The 16,546-nt window shown below is 42.4% G+C and overlaps 1 protein-coding gene across 1 annotated transcript in view; it reads right to left on the bottom strand.

The window, feature by feature from the left end:
* Positions 1-3,969, bottom strand: part of LOC117526733 (early growth response protein 3) — a 28,600-nt gene extending 24,631 nt beyond the window's left edge. Inside the window, exon 1 of the mRNA XM_034188798.1 lies at positions 3,934-3,969. The gene's annotated coding sequence lies outside the window, so the exon portion shown is untranslated. The remainder of the gene's footprint in view (positions 1-3,933) is intronic.
* Positions 3,970-16,546: the final 12,577 nt, after the last annotated feature.

The following is a 16,546-nucleotide window of genomic DNA, read 5'->3' as shown; positions in this document are numbered from 1 at the left end:
CTGGAGAATGACAGAAGAAGGCAAACATTTCACATGGTTGCAGCAGATACAGTAGATGGTTACTTTTGGGAGATGGAGGTAGCTGAGTTGTCTGCCTGGGTGCTTGCCAGGAAGGACACCAGGTGATTCCACTGTGTGGTGGATGGGAAGAGGTGGGGCATCAACTCAGGTTTAATGACTTCACATCTGCAGTTGTTGAGGTAAGATAACGTTTGCAATGAATTCAGTAATGTTCAAGATTTGGGCTTTGTGCCCCCCCCCCCATGACAGAGACATTAACCTTTTTCTAACTGCTAAAATCAGTAAAGACAACAGTCATTGGGAGCAGGAATGTGTAAGTCATTTGTGCACGTCCTTTGTATACTGGAATCAACAGTGTATCACGGTACTTACTGGTCTGCAAGGTGTTCTGATATTTCATCATTGCTCTGTATGAACATTAATTGAATGGAGGCGTCGCAACAACACTAATGGAAGTTACACAGCTGCGAGATTAACACAACACAGACAATGATTCAGAATGCTTTCATCTATCTATCTATCTATCTATCTATCTATCTATCTATCTATCTATCTATCTATCTATCTATCTATCTATCTATCTAATGTACATGATCATAATCAATATCTTAGCATTGTGGATTAATGCTTGTAATCATGGAACATTTTCTCAGCAACATATTAACTTCTACTGTTGACATTTATGGTAAAGTGTACAGCTGGTAATTTGTGCAAATGACAAGTGACTCCATGAATGGCGCAATTATGATGATTTCAGTTAAGAGCAGAGTTAAGTAAATATATATGTATATTACCCTGATTAGGCATTCAGCTGCTCAGCTGTTGTCTGCATTGGTTTTTCCTCATTCTTTTATTACAGGAGCTGCATTTCTTTTTTAAATTATTATATGCTTTAGTTCTTCATAAGCTTACATTATTAGCTGATGGTCACTTGGTGGAAAGTATGTGATATACATTCTCTCCATTTTAGCCTCCCTACCTCTGTAATCAACCTTGTGGTTGGTGAAAGAAAGCCAAGAACGACTTTTCTCTGCCTTACTCTTACGTGGCTTGACCTAATTGCACATCTGAACCTATCTTGACTAATGTAATCAAACCTGATTTTTTTCTGTTATCCCGGATTTCTATATTGTGTATTCAGGTATGTTTATGTTGATCGAGCACCTATAATCAGTGGCGGCGCCAGAAAAGTTTTGTTGGGGAGGCTGAGGGGGGCTGGGGTAAAAGTTGGAGGGGCTCCACAAAATATAGTCGAAATGAACAATATATAGTAAATTGCTTATAAATACCAAGGTATATGTTTTAGTCACCCGTGCTCCTCTAAAATGTGGTATCAATGCACACACACATCACTTAGAATGAGTGCAAGTTCAGTAAAGTTGCACATAGGTATACAAACTGAATTCACTGAAATGGTGCTCAAGACAATGCATGGAATCAACCTTACACAAATCGTCTATGTCAAAGATTTATTGCCAATTGAACACCAAGGTCATAACATTCGATAAAAGTAAATAAAAGATATCGCCTGAGAAACTTAGTTCTAAGTGAAGTTTTAAGAGTGGCCATAATAAATATTTAGGAAACCTAAATTTTTGGAGTATGGAGTTAAATTTGTCTCATTAATACTTGCACAGAGGGTGATTTACAAATATCCTTTGATTTGTACATGTGCTTTGTGATCCACAAACACAAATTTCTGATTTGTAACTTGTGTGTGGGGTTTTACAAATAAATGTTTATTTGCAAAACTGAAAATTCTGTTTGTGAAGGGTGATTCAGCATTGCTGGATCACTGAACACACACATTCATCACTTTGCTCAGTTACGCAATATTGAGACATTCTCAGTGCAAAACTGCAGTTGAGATCCACAAATATGTCGGTCGCTATTCACATTATTGGCAGAATTGTTTTAGGGGGGGGGCTGAGTGGAGGCACGGCTCATTATTGGGGGGCTTAAGCCCCCCCTAGCCCCCCTTGGCGCCGCCACTGCCAATAATACTAAGAATCACAATAATAACGATAACAATGCTACTACTACTAATCAATCAATCAATCAATCAATTTTATTTATATAGCGCCAAATCACAACAAACAGTTGCCCCAAGGCGCTTTATATTGTAAGGCAAGGCCATACAATAATTACGTAAAAACCCCAATGGTCAAAACGACCCCCTGTGAGCAAGCACTTGGCGACAGTGGGAAGGAAAAACTCCCTTTTAACAGGAAGAAACCTACAGCAGAACCAGGCTCAGGGAGGGGCAGTCTTCTGCTGGGACTGGTTGGGGCTGAGGGAGAGAACCAGGAAAAAGACATGCTGTGGAGGGGAGCAGAGATCAATCACTAATGATTAAATCCAGAGTGGTGCATACAGAGCAAAAAGAGAAAGAAACACTCAGTGCATCATGGGAACCCCCCAGCAGTCTAAGTCTATAGCAGCATAACTAAGGGATGGTTCAGGGTCACCCGATCCAGCCCTAACTATAAGCTTTAGCAAAAAGGAAAGTTTTAAGCCTAATCTTAAAAGTAGCGAGGGTGTCTGTCTCCCTGATCCGAATTGGGAGCTGGTTCCACAGGAGAGGAGCCTGAAAGCTGAAGGCTCTGCCTCCCATTCTACTCTTACAAACCCTAGGAACTACAAGTAAGCCTGCAGTCTGAGAGCGAAGCGCTCTATTGGGGTGATATGGTACTATGAGGTCCCTAAGATAAGATGGGACCTGATTATTCAAAACCTTATAAGTAAGAATAAGAATTTTAAATTCTATTCTAGAATTAACAGGAAGCCAATGAAGAGAGGCCAATATGGGTGAGATATGCTCTCTCCTTCTAGTCCGAGTCAGTACTCTAGCTGCAGCATTTTGAATTAACTGAAGGCTTTTCAGGGAACTTTTAGGACAACCTGATAATAATGAATTACAATAGTCCAGCCTAGAGGAAATAAATGCATGAATTAGTTTTTCAGCATCACTCTGAGACAAGACCTTTCTAATTTTAGAGATATTGCGTAAATGCAAAAAAGCAGTCTTACATATTTGTTTAATATGCGCTTTGAATGACATATCCTGATCAAAAATGACTCCAAGATTTCTAGAGGTCAGGGTAATGCCATCCAGAGTAAGGATCTGGTTAGACACCATGTTTCTAAGATTTGTGGGGCCAAGTACAATAACTTCAGTTTTATCTGAGTTTAAAAGCAGGAAATTAGAGGTCATCCATGTCCTTATGTCTGTAAGACAATCCTGCAGTTTAGCTAATTGGTGTGTGTCCTCTGGCTTCATGGATAGATAAAGCTGGGTATCATCTGCGTAACAATGAACATTTAAGCAATGCCGTCTAATAATACTGCCTAAGGGAAGCATGTATAAAGTGAATAAAATTGGTCCTAGCACAGAACCTTGTGGAACTCCATAATTAACCTTAGTCTGTGAAGAAGATTCCCCATTTACATGAACAAATTGTAATCTATTAGATAAATATGATTCAAACCACTGCAGCGCAGTGCCTTTAATACCTATGGCATGCTCTAATCTCTGTAATAAAATTTTATGGTCAACAGTATCAAAAGCAGCACTGAGGTCTAACAGAACAAGCACAGAGATGAGTCCACTGTCCGAGGCCATAAGAAGATCATTTGTAACCTTCACTAATGCTGTTTCTGTACTATGATGAATTCTAAAACCTGACTGAAACTCTTCAAATAGACCATTCCTCTGCAGATGATCAGTTAGCTGTTTTACAACTACCCTTTCAAGAATTTTTGAGAGAAAAGGAAGGTTGGAGATTGGCCTATAATTAGCATTAGCTAAGCATTAAATAATGGTAGGGCTTCCTTGAGCAGCCTGGTAGGAATGGGGTCTAATAGACATGTTGATGGTTTGGATGAAGTAACTAATGAAAATAACTCAGACAGAACAATCAATAATAATAATAATAATAATAATAATAATAATTATACAAGGTCTGTCAATAAAGTATAGGTCTTTTTTATTTTTTTCAAAAACTATATGGATTTCATTCATATGTTTTTACATCAGACATGCTTGAACCCTCGTGCGCATGCGTGAGTTTTTCCACGCCTGTCGGTGACGTCATTCGCCTGTGAGCACTCCTTGTGGGAGGAGTCGTCCAGCCCCTCGTCGGAATTCCTTTGTCTGAGAAGTTGCTGAGAGACTGGCGCTTTGTTTGATCAAAATTTTTTCTAAACCTGTGAGGCACATCGAAGTGGACACGGTTTGAAAAATTAAGCTGGTTTTCGGTGAAAATTTTAACGGCTGATGAGAGATTTTGAGGTGATACTGTCGCTTTAAGGACTTCCCACGGTGCGAAACGTCGTGCAGCGCTCTCAGGCACCGTCGTCAGCCTGTTTCAAGCTGAAAACCTCAACATTTCAGGCTTTATTGATCCAGGACGTTGTGAGAGAACAGAGAAGTTTCAGAAGAAGTCGGTTTCAGCATTTTATCCGGATATTCCACTGTTAAAGGAGATTTTTTTAATGAAAGATGTGCGGGCGGATTGCAGCGTTGGCTCGCAGCCGCCGTGACGCTCCACCACAGGAAAAACACCTCTGTTGGAAGCCTTAAGGACAAGTTGGAACATGTCCAGCTGTTAAACAGTTTCTCATTTTACATTAAAACAGGCTGACGACGGCGCCTGGGAGTGCTGCACGACGTCTCGCTCCGTGGGAAGTCCTTAAAGCGACAGTATCACCTCAAAATCTCTCATCAGCCGTTAAAGTTTTCACCGAAAACCAGCTTAATTTTTTGAACCGTGTCCACTTCGATGTGCCTCACAGGTTTAGAAAAAATTTTGATCAAACAAAGCGCCAGTCTCTCAGCAACTTCTTAGACAAAGGAATTCCGACGAGGGGCTGGACGACTCCTCCCACAAGTAGTGCTCACAGGCGAATGACGTCACCGACAGGCGTAGAAAAACTCACGCATGCGCACGAGGGTTCAAGCATGTCTGACGTAAAAACATATGAATGAAATCCATATAGTTTTTGAAAAAAATAAAAAGGACATATACTTTATTGACAGCCCTCGTAATAAATCATTTTATTTACATATATTGGACTTTCAGGGAGAAAATTTACAAAATTGTTGTACATAATAGATCATTACACAGAACAATAAGGGCCCCTTCACAATAACACGATTGAAACCGAATGGCGCACAAAGGAGGGTTCAAAATGCCACTCGTGAAATTTCAGAGCCACTTTGAACGTCTCGTACAGCAGTTGCCACAACCATTCGGCCACAGCACATGCATTCTACATTCACGTGTTGCTTGTCCTAGAAACCCATACAAACGGCAGGCAAGATGAGGTTGCACTGCCATCTGATCATGTTCGCAACATTCGCACAGCATGTCGTACGCAGGTCGGACAAATCACGCCGCGGCCGAGGAGCTGCAAAAAATAATCAGCTATATTGAACCCTGCCCAAACGGCGAGATCAAGGCAGCCTTCACACCAGCAGCTTAATGACAGTGAATGCCAGGCAAGTGACCATTCGACCCACACTCTGCTGTAGTCCAGGTGCCACCCATGAACATCCAGCACCACTTGCGGGCACTTATAAAAGGTGGGTCATTCATGCTGCCAGCACGAGAGTAGACAGCAGACAGACCACTTTCAAACTGGCTGTGCGAATGGCCCCGCATTTTCTAAGTTCTCCGCAAGTGGGTCGTTTCCCCCCTCCCTTTGAGTAACACAAATGGTGTGCAAGGGTTAGGGTTAGGGTTAGCTCATCGCTGTGTCATCGCTGCTCACAGCTGGAGAACACATATTGTGCCATATAGAACGTCACCTCTCAATACACCACCGCAATGCTCATGTATCGGCATGCTCTCCTGAGATGGCAAAAAATAAAAACACATATCACCTTTGCAACACGTGCAGCAGCACCTCACTGCACACTGCAGATGCCATCAGCCAGGCTGCCCCATGTGAATATATCCATCTGGTCATATGAACGCTCAGCTGGTGATCCAAATGTCACTTCCACCATGTGAGTTGTAGTTCACGTTACGGTGTCGTTCAGCGCGCAGCGTGCTGGACACGCGGAGCCACTGATGTGTTCATGATATCAGCACATCAATTCATTCATGTCAGTTCATTAATTCCTTGTTTATGTCCACGGCCATGGTTCATGAACATAAAGGAACGGAAAGGACATTAATTCTTGTATTGTCTGCTCTTTATAACAGGAATTATATATTTTAACAGACAAAACTAAATCCATTTGTTTCATCATTTCCAACACAAACCATCAAGTCAACAGGCATCACTTACAAATCATTACTATTCCAGCTTATTAATTAATCAAAAACCCAGACAGAGCTTTAATTCATTTGAAAGCTTGACTCTTAGTCTTGTCCATCCAAATTGGAAGTCCCAAAAACCAGTTTTATTTGTTATTATCTATCGTCCACCTGGTCGTTACTGTGAGTTTCTCTGTGAATTTTCAGACCTTTTGTCTGACTTAGTGCTTAACTCAGATAAGATAATTATAGTGGGCGATTTTAACATCCACACAGATGCTGAGAATGACAGCCTCAACACTGCATTTAATCTATTATTAGACTCAACTGGCTTTGCTCAAAATGTAAATGAGTCCACCCACCACTTTAATCATATCTTAGATCTTGTTCTGACTTATGGTATGGAAACTGAAGACTTAACAGTATTCCCTGAAAACTTACTTCTGTCTGATCATTTCTTAATAACATTTACATGTACTCTGATGGACTACCCAGCAGTGGGGAATAAGTTTCATTACACTAGAAGTCTTTCAGAAAGCGCTGTAACTAGGTTTAAGGATATGATTCCTTCTTTATGTTCTCTAATGCCATATACCAACACAGTGCAGAGTAGCTACCTAAACTCTGTAAGTCAATAGTTTTACATCCTCATTGAAGACAACTTTGGATGCTGTAGCTCCTCTGAAAAAGAGAGCTTTAAATCAGAAGTGCCTGACTCTGTGGTATAACTCACAAACTTGCAGCTTAAACAGATAACCCATAAGTTGGAGAGGAAATGGCTTCTCACTAATTTAGAAGATCTTCACTTAGCCTGGAAAAAGAGTCTGTTGCTCTATAAAAAAAAAGCCCTCCGTAAAGCTAGGACATCTTTCTACTCATCACTAATTGAAGAAAATAAGAACAACCCCAGGTTTCTTTTCAGCACTGTAGCCAGGCTGACAAAGAGTCAGAGCTCTATTGAGCCGAGTATTCCTTTAACTTTAACTAGTAATGACTTTATGACTTTCTTTGCTAATAAACTTTTAACTATTAGAGAAAAAATTACTCATAACCATCCCAAAGACATATCGTTCTCTTTGGCTGCTTTCAGTGATGCCGGTATTTGGTTAGACTCTTTCTCTCCGATTGTTCTGTCTGAGTTATTTTCATTAGTTACTTCCTCCAAACCATCAACATGTCTATTAGACCCCATTCCTACCAGGCTGCTCAAGGAAGCCCTACCATTAATTAATGCTTCGATCTTAAATATGATCAATCTGTCTTTATTAGTTGGCTATGTACCACAGGCTTTTAAGGTGGCAGTAATTAAACCATTACTTAAAAAGCCATCACTTGACCCAGCTATCTTAGCTAATTATAGGCCAATCTCCAACCTTCCTTTTCTCTCAAAAATTCTTGAAAGGGTAGTTGTAAAACAGCTAACTGATCATCTGCAGAGGAATGGTCTATTTGAAGAGTTTCAGTCAGGTTTTAGAATTCATCATAGTACAGAAACAGCATTAGTGAAGGTTACAAATGATCTTCTTATGGCCTCAGACAGTGGACTCATCTCTGTGCTTGTTCTGTTAGACCTCAGTGCTGCTTTTGATACTGTTGACCATAAAATATTATTACAGAGATTAGAACATGCCATAGGTATTAAAGCCACTGCGCTGCGGTGGTTTGAATCATATTTATCTAATAGATTACAATTTGTTCATGTAAATGGGGAATCTTCTTCACAGACTAAGGTTAATTATGGAGTTCCACAAGGTTCTGTGCCAGGACCAATTTTATTCACTTTATACATGCTTCCCTTAGGCAGTATTATTAGACGGCATTGCTTAAATTTTCATTGTTACGCAGATGATACCCAGCTTTATCTATCCATGAAGCCAGAGGACACACACCAATTAGCTAAACTGCAGGATTGTCTTACAGACATAAAGACATGGATGACCTCTAATTTCCTGTTTTTAAACTCAGATAAAACTGAAGTTATTGTACTTGGCCCCACAAATTATAGAAACATGGTGTCTAACCAGATCCTTACTCTGGATGGCATTACCCTGACCTCTAGTAATACTGTGAGAAATCTTGGAGTCATTTTTGATCAGGATATGTCATTCAATGCGCATATTAAACAAATATGTAGGACTGCTTTTTTGCATTTACGCAATATCTCTAAAATTAGAAAGGTCTTGTCTCAGAGTGATGCTGAAAAACTAATTCATGCATTTATTTCCTCTAGGCTGGACTATTGTAATTCATTATTATCAGGTTGTCCTAAAAGTTCCCTGAAAAGCCTTCAGTTAATTCAAAATGCTGCAGCTAGAGTACTAACGGGGACTAGAAGGAGAGAGCATATCTCACCCATATTGGCCTCTCTTCATTGGCTTCCTGTTCATTCTAGAATAGAATTTAAAATTCTTCTTCTTACTTATAAGGTTTTGAATAATCAGGTCCCATCTTATCTTAGGGACCTCATAGTACCATATCACCACAATAGAGCGCTTCGCTCTCAGACTGCAGGCTTACTTGTAGTTCCTAGGGTTTGTAAGAGTAGAATGGGAGGCAGAGCCTTCAGCTTTCAGGCTCCTCTCCTGTGGAACCAGCTCCCAATTCAGATCAGGGAGACAGACACCCTCTCTACTTTTAAGATTAGGCTTAAAACTTTCCTTTTTGCTAAAGCTTATAGTTAGGGCTGGATCAGGTGACCCTGAACCATCCCTTAGTTATGCTGCTATAGACGTAGACTGCTGGGGGGTTCCCATGATGCACTGAGTGTTTCTTTCTCTTTTTGCTCTGTATGCACCACTCTGCATTTAATCATTAGTGACTGATCTCTGCTCCCCTCCACAGCATGTCTTTTTCCTGGTTCTCTCCCTCAGCCCCAACCAGTCCCAGCAGAAGACTGCCCCTCCCTGAGCCTGGTTCTGCTGGAGGTTTCTTCCTGTTAAAAGGGAGTTTTTCCTTCCCACTGTCGCCAAGTGCTTGCTCACAGGGGGTCGTTTTGACTGTTGGGGTTTTTACGTAATTATTGTATGGCCTTGCCTTACAATATAAAGCGCCTTGGGGCAACTGTTTGTTGTGATTTGGCGCTATATAAATAAAATTGATTGAATTGATTGATTGATGGACTAGTAACATGATTGTGTTACAGTTAAATAGTATTGCGCTTATAATGTTCTGTGCTCTCATTATTTTGTCCTTACACATTTTTGTCGATTTATGTGCATTTGTACAACGTGATTGCTTCCACTACTGTGTGAGCGTGATATGGTATCACACCTCTCACGTGCTCACACTGCGTTCATGCGCGTGCACACGAGCGTGCACTAAACCTCGTCACAGGATCGGTCACACCTGTCTGGTTTCTACTTCTTTCGCCCAACTTCGTGTTATGTGTGAATGGGCCACAAAAGATTACACATTCATAAGAACAAATAAAATTGAGCATGTATGCAAGTAAAACATACAAAGTACTTGTAGTAAGTATAAGAAAAAGTTAAAAAGCATAAAAACTAAATATAAGCACTGGAAAATAAATACAATTTAAGATTTGTTTGAAAAGATTCAACTGAGGTGCACTTTCTAATGTCAACTGGCAAACTGTTTCACACAGTAAGAGCACAGTTAGCAAAGGCTCTGCAACCAGCCGACTTCTTTTTAACCCTGGGAACACAAAATAATCCTGGAATCGTGGGGCTTCGTGTGCTTGCATGAACCAACCTTGAACCTTGAACTGCATGAGTGACTTTTTTCACGCCTGTCGATTGCATCATTTGCTTGTAAGCAGCCTTTGTGTGAGGATGGGTGTAGTCTCTCATCGTTTTTTCTTTGCAATGAAAATGGCGGAACAACTGGAGCAGCGCGACTGCATCAAATTTTGCCAGAAACTGGGCGACAGCCAGGTGGATAGTCGTGTGACTATCCAAGAAACTGCGGAAGAGGTGGACATCAGCACTTTTTCGGCACATTCCACTGTGACAGAAGATTTGGCCATGAAAAGAGTTGCAGCGAAATTCACGTCGATGGCTTTGACACGAAGCTGACGGCGCAAAAGCGCCACCATGTTGAAGCCTCACAGGACATGTTGTGACATGCTCACCTCTTCTACAATTTCTCGGATAGTCACACGATGGTCTCGCATCACCACAGCGTTCACTTTGGAAATGATCTGGTCATTTCAGCATGTTGATGGCCGACCGGAGCGCAGTGCGCTCTCCACCGTCTTTAAACTGGTTGTACTGCTCCTTAATCTGTGTGATGCTAATTAGAGGATGACATTTTTCGGGAATTCCCGTGGGTCACGTGATTCCTGCGGGATTCCCGTGGGATGGGAGTCAAAATTGTATCAATCCCGTGATTGGGATGGGACGGGAATAAAAATGAACAGGAGCGGGCAGGAGCGGGAATGCCAAAAATAGATGATGATTTTCATCTATTTTAAACAAGCAAAACGCGTTCACACCGGGCGTGATCAGACGCTACAAATTCGCGGGGGTTGCGTGGCGACGGACGCGCCTCCTTCGCCTGGTGTGTCGCTCTGCTTTTGCTGCAAAAATTCACCCCGGTGCATCATCAAATAGAAGGAGCTTCCATTCCGCTCGCTGGCTCCGGCTGTCAGTCAAGTTAACATGACGGACCTTGATCACACGGAGCGAGTTGTTGTGGAAAGCTCCCAATACAGAGAGTATCATTATTTGCTGCAGGAGCTGAGTCTGGATGACGGCTACTTTCAGCGGCCCTTCCGCCTCTGCAGGACCCAATTTGAGGACCAACTGTCCCATTCACTTGCGCACATGTAAACAATAAAAAAAAAGAAACTCCGCTGCTTGCTGCAGCTCGCAGAGCCAAAAAACTCTGTCATAATTGTGTTTAGAAACCAGTCACCATTTGTTTTATTATACATCTGTGTAGTTAATTAATAAAATATTCTCCCCAGACGATTCGCTCGCGCGTGCACAAAAAATTAAAAGAGAAAGAAACTCCGCTGCTTGCTGTGGGGCTGCTGCTCGCTCCAAAAACTCTGTCATAATTGTGAAATAAAGGACTAAAGAGACATAAGTCCTGCTCACAGGCTTCTACCAGATACAGGACATGTTCACATCTTCAGTCAAACTCCAGACATCTCCATGTCACTACATATTCAGTCCCTGATTGATCATCACGGCGCGAGACATATGGGAGTGCGATGGGAGTGGGACTGATTTTGAGTGGGAGCGGGATGGGATTGGGAGTCATCTTTACAGGAGTGGGACGGGATGGGATTTATTTTTTTACTCCAGTCCAGGATTGGGACAGGATGGGATTTTTTTTCTGGGAGCAGGATGGGACGGGAGTGAAAATCCACTCCCGTGTCATGCTCTAATGCTCATAGGATCGTCACCGAAAGCCGTCTGAATAATCCGAATGGTTTCCTCCTGGCTGTTGCCCAGTTTCTGGCAAAATTTGATGCAGTCGTGCTGCTCCAGTCGTTCCGCCATTACCCTTGCAAAGAAAAAAACGAGAGACTCCACCCATCCTCACACAAAGGCTGCTTACAAGCAAATGATGCAATCGACAGGCGTGAAAAAACTCCCGCATGCACACGAAAGTTCAAGGTTGGTTCATGCAAGCACACGTGATTCAAATCCATCAGGTTTTTGAAAAAAATAAAAAGGTCGGATACTTTTCTAACAGACCTCGTATATAGAACCCAATTTTCATAGCAATTATCATTAAAGCTTAAAATCATTAGACTTTTCATTTATTTATGAATTTTTATCAGATATGCTTAATTTTTAATGCTTTTATGATGCATTAAATGTGCCTAAAATATTTGCATAGTGTATGTGTTGTCCTTTTTTGCAATTTTATTTTGTATGCACAATCGAACAGTCCTTGATAAATAAATGTTGTTGTTGTTGTTGGAATTAGAATGTTACATGGCTGCAAACTATCCAGAAAGACAATTAATCATGACAACAAGAGAAAATTAGATTTAAATTAAAATGAAATAAATTAAATTAAAATCTATATTTTGAGACATCACACCCAGCAAACGACAAACTGAGAATAAGTTTTGAAATGAATTATTTATTTCTCAACTTAAGGTTAAAACAGGGAAATTTGCACAGACAATCTATGTGTTAATTCATGTGTCTCTACAAGAATACATTTGAAAAATGCACACATATTCTTTCTCAATCATTGTCTTTAAAATGAAATATCCAAGAAAACACTTCTCTCCTTGGTCATTTCCTTTCCCTTCTGCCTTGTATCTGCACCAGACTGCACATTTCCAGCAAACTAATCTGAGATTTATTGCCACTGTGTGTGTGTGTGTGTGTGTGTGTGTGTGTGTGTGTGTGTGTGTGTGTGTGTGTGTGTGTGTGTGTGTGTGTGTGTGTGTGTGTGTGTGTGTGTTTCCTTTGACTCTATGAGGGTGAATAACAGCAAAGCGCCATCTGAACAAACCCTTGGCCTTTAAAAGCATTGAAGGCCGTCTGTATCAACCCCGAGGTGTTCAGTGGTTGAACCCAACTGTTCATATGACATTTCAACCCCCAGACCTTTTATTTTTTTCCTTCTTCTTCTTTCCCTGCTCCACATCTGCTGCCGAGTGTACTCTGTGGTCACATTTCCCATTACAAAAAGTCGATACAGACATTACTTTCTGCAGTGGACCTCTAGCACCGGCTGGAGGTTCAGGACCATGGATAGCAACGGTGCAGTTTATGGGTGATTCTTTAACTACGGGCACTATTAGCCTTGTAAATGTAATTTCCACCACACCATTGCCTTACAATATAAAGTGCCTTGGGGCAACTGTTTGTTGTGATTTGGCGCTATATACATGTGCTCTGATGTCACTGTTTATCTCTTGTCACTTGAATTTTCAATAGGTGGCCAGGTAGGGGTCAGTTGAAGAATTACACAGGGGTCAAAATTAAAAATACTCAAATAATTTTGAAAACTATACCACATTATTTGTCTGATCGTAAAGATTCCAAAAAGGTATAGTTTGGACTATCTATGACTGAATGATCAGGAGTTATGGGATAAAAACATCAAAAATGGTAACAAAGGTCAGTTTCAGTTTGTGCACGGGTCAAAAGTTAAAGTTGCTCCAATTTTGGTAAAAAAAAGATGCAAATTATTAGCTGAGTCAACATAGTTCTAAAAAGGAATAGTTTGGACCATGTATTATGCTTAGTTATCATGTTACGGGGTAACATATGTGACATGTCATAGAATCCAATGGACTTTGACCTTGTTTGACCTTTACTTTGGAGACCAAACATTCAACACAATCAAAACTATTAGCTCAGCCAGTAATTTGCATCACTTTGTCTAAGGAGTATTTGTGCCAATTTTGGTGTTTGTATCACCATTTGCATGATTGCTTCAGTTATCTGCTGCACTAATAACATTTTCTTCCTTTTAGTGTTCCTCAAACTTTCCTTTGATTTTACTACACAGTAAATTTTGCAGAGTAAAATTTTCTCTGCTGGTATAACATTTGGTCCCAGTCCAAATAGAGTTAAATATACTCTATCAGAGTGCTAAATCAACTCTATCACAGTGTTTAATCAACTCTTATTGGAGTAGAAACACTTGATTTGACAAGATGGTAGATCTGATTTCACTCTATAATGGAGAGTATTTTACTCTATTTAGACTGGGACCAAATGTTATCCTGGCAGAGTATATTTTACTGAGCAAAATTTACTGTGTATTAATATATGTTTCCTTGTCATCTTGAAGGTCTGAAATGAATTCTTAATAATAATGCATTAGTTACAAAATGTATAAAAATGAAGGGAGCCCTGGGAACATAGAACTGGCGGCCACTTGCTTAAACTGTCTTCAAATCCAAATGTGTTTGAGTCGACCATATACTAAATTCATATGATAAACATTAGTGGTGAGCAATAGCTTCAGCAAAAAAATTTTAGTAGTTCATTATTGGTTAAGCAGTATAACAGTCAACTTTTCAGTTAGTGGATTAGCGATTATTGAAGCTGTTTTGGTTCACTATGCCCACCACTGCACCACCAGTGTCCTCACAAGAGATATATATGTATATATGTATAGACACACACACACACACATAAAACTCACATATAATGGATTCAGTTGAACCAGCAAATTTTGTCCATTAAAATCGAAATCTGCTATATAAATAAAACTGACAAAATCTGTTATATGTACGAGGTCTGTTAGAAAACTATCTGACCTTTTTATTTTTTTCAAAAACCTGTTGTGTGGGCCGCCAGAAGAGGAGGTACTGCTGGCCCACCACCAGAGGGCGCCCTGCCTGAAGTGCGGGCTTCAGGCACGAGAGGGCGCTGCCGCCACGGACACAGCCGGGAGTGACAGCTGTCACTCATTATTTCCTGACAGCTGTCACTCATTCTTCATCATCTCACTCCATAAAACCCAGACGTAATCTCCACCTCATCGCCAAGATATCGTACTTCTATGGAGGTAACTTTCTCTGCCTATATTGATTAATTCCAAGAGCTATTGTGTTGCAGCTGTCTAACCAGAGGACCGGCGTGGGTTGCGACTGTTTCGTCCTACTTCCCGTCAGATAAGTGGTTACACAGACGCTGCACAAGTGTGTGTTAGAGGTGGAGGTGGCATTCCCACCATTGTTGTTACGGGGTGTACACAAACCCACACTTGACTGTCTTTGCTCTTCGCCAGCAGTACCAGATCCGACAGTCGGGGACGGTGATCACCTGGGAATTCGGGACTTGGCGGCTCCAGTATTCACCAGGTTCGGTGGCGGCGGAAATCGTGTGGTTCCGGCTCTTCTCAGGACAGATGTCTTCTATCCTCGAGCCTGCCCACACGTCACCTTTGTGGATTGACTGTTATCACATACTGAGATTGTCTGTATATTCGTTGTGCACCTTCACAACATTAAATTGTTACCTTTTGGCTCATCTATTGACCGTTCATTTTGCGCCCCCTGTTGTGGGTCCGTGTCACTACACTTTCACAACAGGATATCTCGGCCAGCGTCATGGATCCCGAGGGGCGTCACCCATCTGTTGGACAGCCAATGGAAGAGCAGGGTGCACAGGCGTCTGCAGGAGGCGTGCTCGGTGAGTTGCAGCAAATCCTCACCGCCTTTACCGCTCGGCTGGATTTGATGTCCGAGCAAAACGTCATCCTTAATCGCAGGATGGAGGCTCTCACCGCACAGGTGGAAGCGCGCGATCAGAGCGCTGCTGCGGCTCCTCCTCCTGCCGACCCGGTGCCGGATATTAACATTCCACTGGTCGTTCAACGAACCCCCCCACCATCCCCTGAAGCATACAAAAGTCCCCCAGAGCCGTATGGGGGTTGTGTGGAGACGTGCGCAGACTTTCTGATGCAGTGTTCGCTCGTCTTTGCACAACGACCCGTGATGTACGCGTCTGACGCCAGCAAGGTGGCTTATGTTATTAACTTGCTTCGGGCCTGGGCTACGGCGCTCTGGGAACAGAACTCACGGTTGTTATCAGCATACACTGGGTTCGTGGGGGAGTTCAGAACAGTGTTTGATCACCCTAACAGAGGAGAGACCGCTTCAACAGTGCTGCTGTCAATGCGACAGGGGCGCCGGTGCGCAGCCGAATATGCAGTCGACTTCCGCATCGCGGCTGCGAGGTCCGGCTGGAATAACGTTGCGCTCCAAGCCGCCTTCATAAACGGACTGTCATCGGTCCTGAAGGAGCATCTGGTAGCTAAGGAAGAACCGCGGGATTTAGATGGGCTTATCGATCTCGTTATACGGTTAGACAATCAGTTGGAGGAACGCCGTCGGGAGCGAGGCGAAGGACGTGGCCGGATACGCACTGTCCCTCTCCCTTCCGGGTTCGAAAAGGGGCCGCCCTCCCCACGCTCCACAGCCGCAGCGCTCCGTGGGGCAACAGCTCCCCCTGCTGACGTTGTTAGGGAAACGCACAGGGCCAAAATGAGGAGGCTGGTCCGCGGGGAGTGTTTTCTCTGCAGCTCAAAGGAGCACATACAGAAAAACTGCCCCAAACGGCCACAACGACAACAACCGCCCTTAGAGACTGGGCTAAGGGGGGTGATAACATTGACGTGGGACACACACATGTTGCCACACGACTCCCAGTTACAATCCTGAGTGGGGATTTAACCCTTCAAGCCCCAGCACTGGTGGACACGGGGTCAGAAGGGAATTTGCTAGACAGCAGATGGGCAAGGGAGGTAGGGCTCCCTCTGGTGGCGCTTCCTTCGCCATTGCAGGTGCGGGCACTAGATGGCACCCTCCTCCC

The sequence above is a fragment of the Thalassophryne amazonica genome, chromosome 15 (genome assembly GCF_902500255.1).
Source record: "Thalassophryne amazonica chromosome 15, fThaAma1.1, whole genome shotgun sequence".
NCBI classification, from domain to species: domain Eukaryota; kingdom Metazoa; phylum Chordata; class Actinopteri; order Batrachoidiformes; family Batrachoididae; genus Thalassophryne; species Thalassophryne amazonica.
The sequence above is the reverse complement of the archived record's forward strand: the minus strand, read 5'-3'. Positions and strand labels throughout refer to the sequence as shown.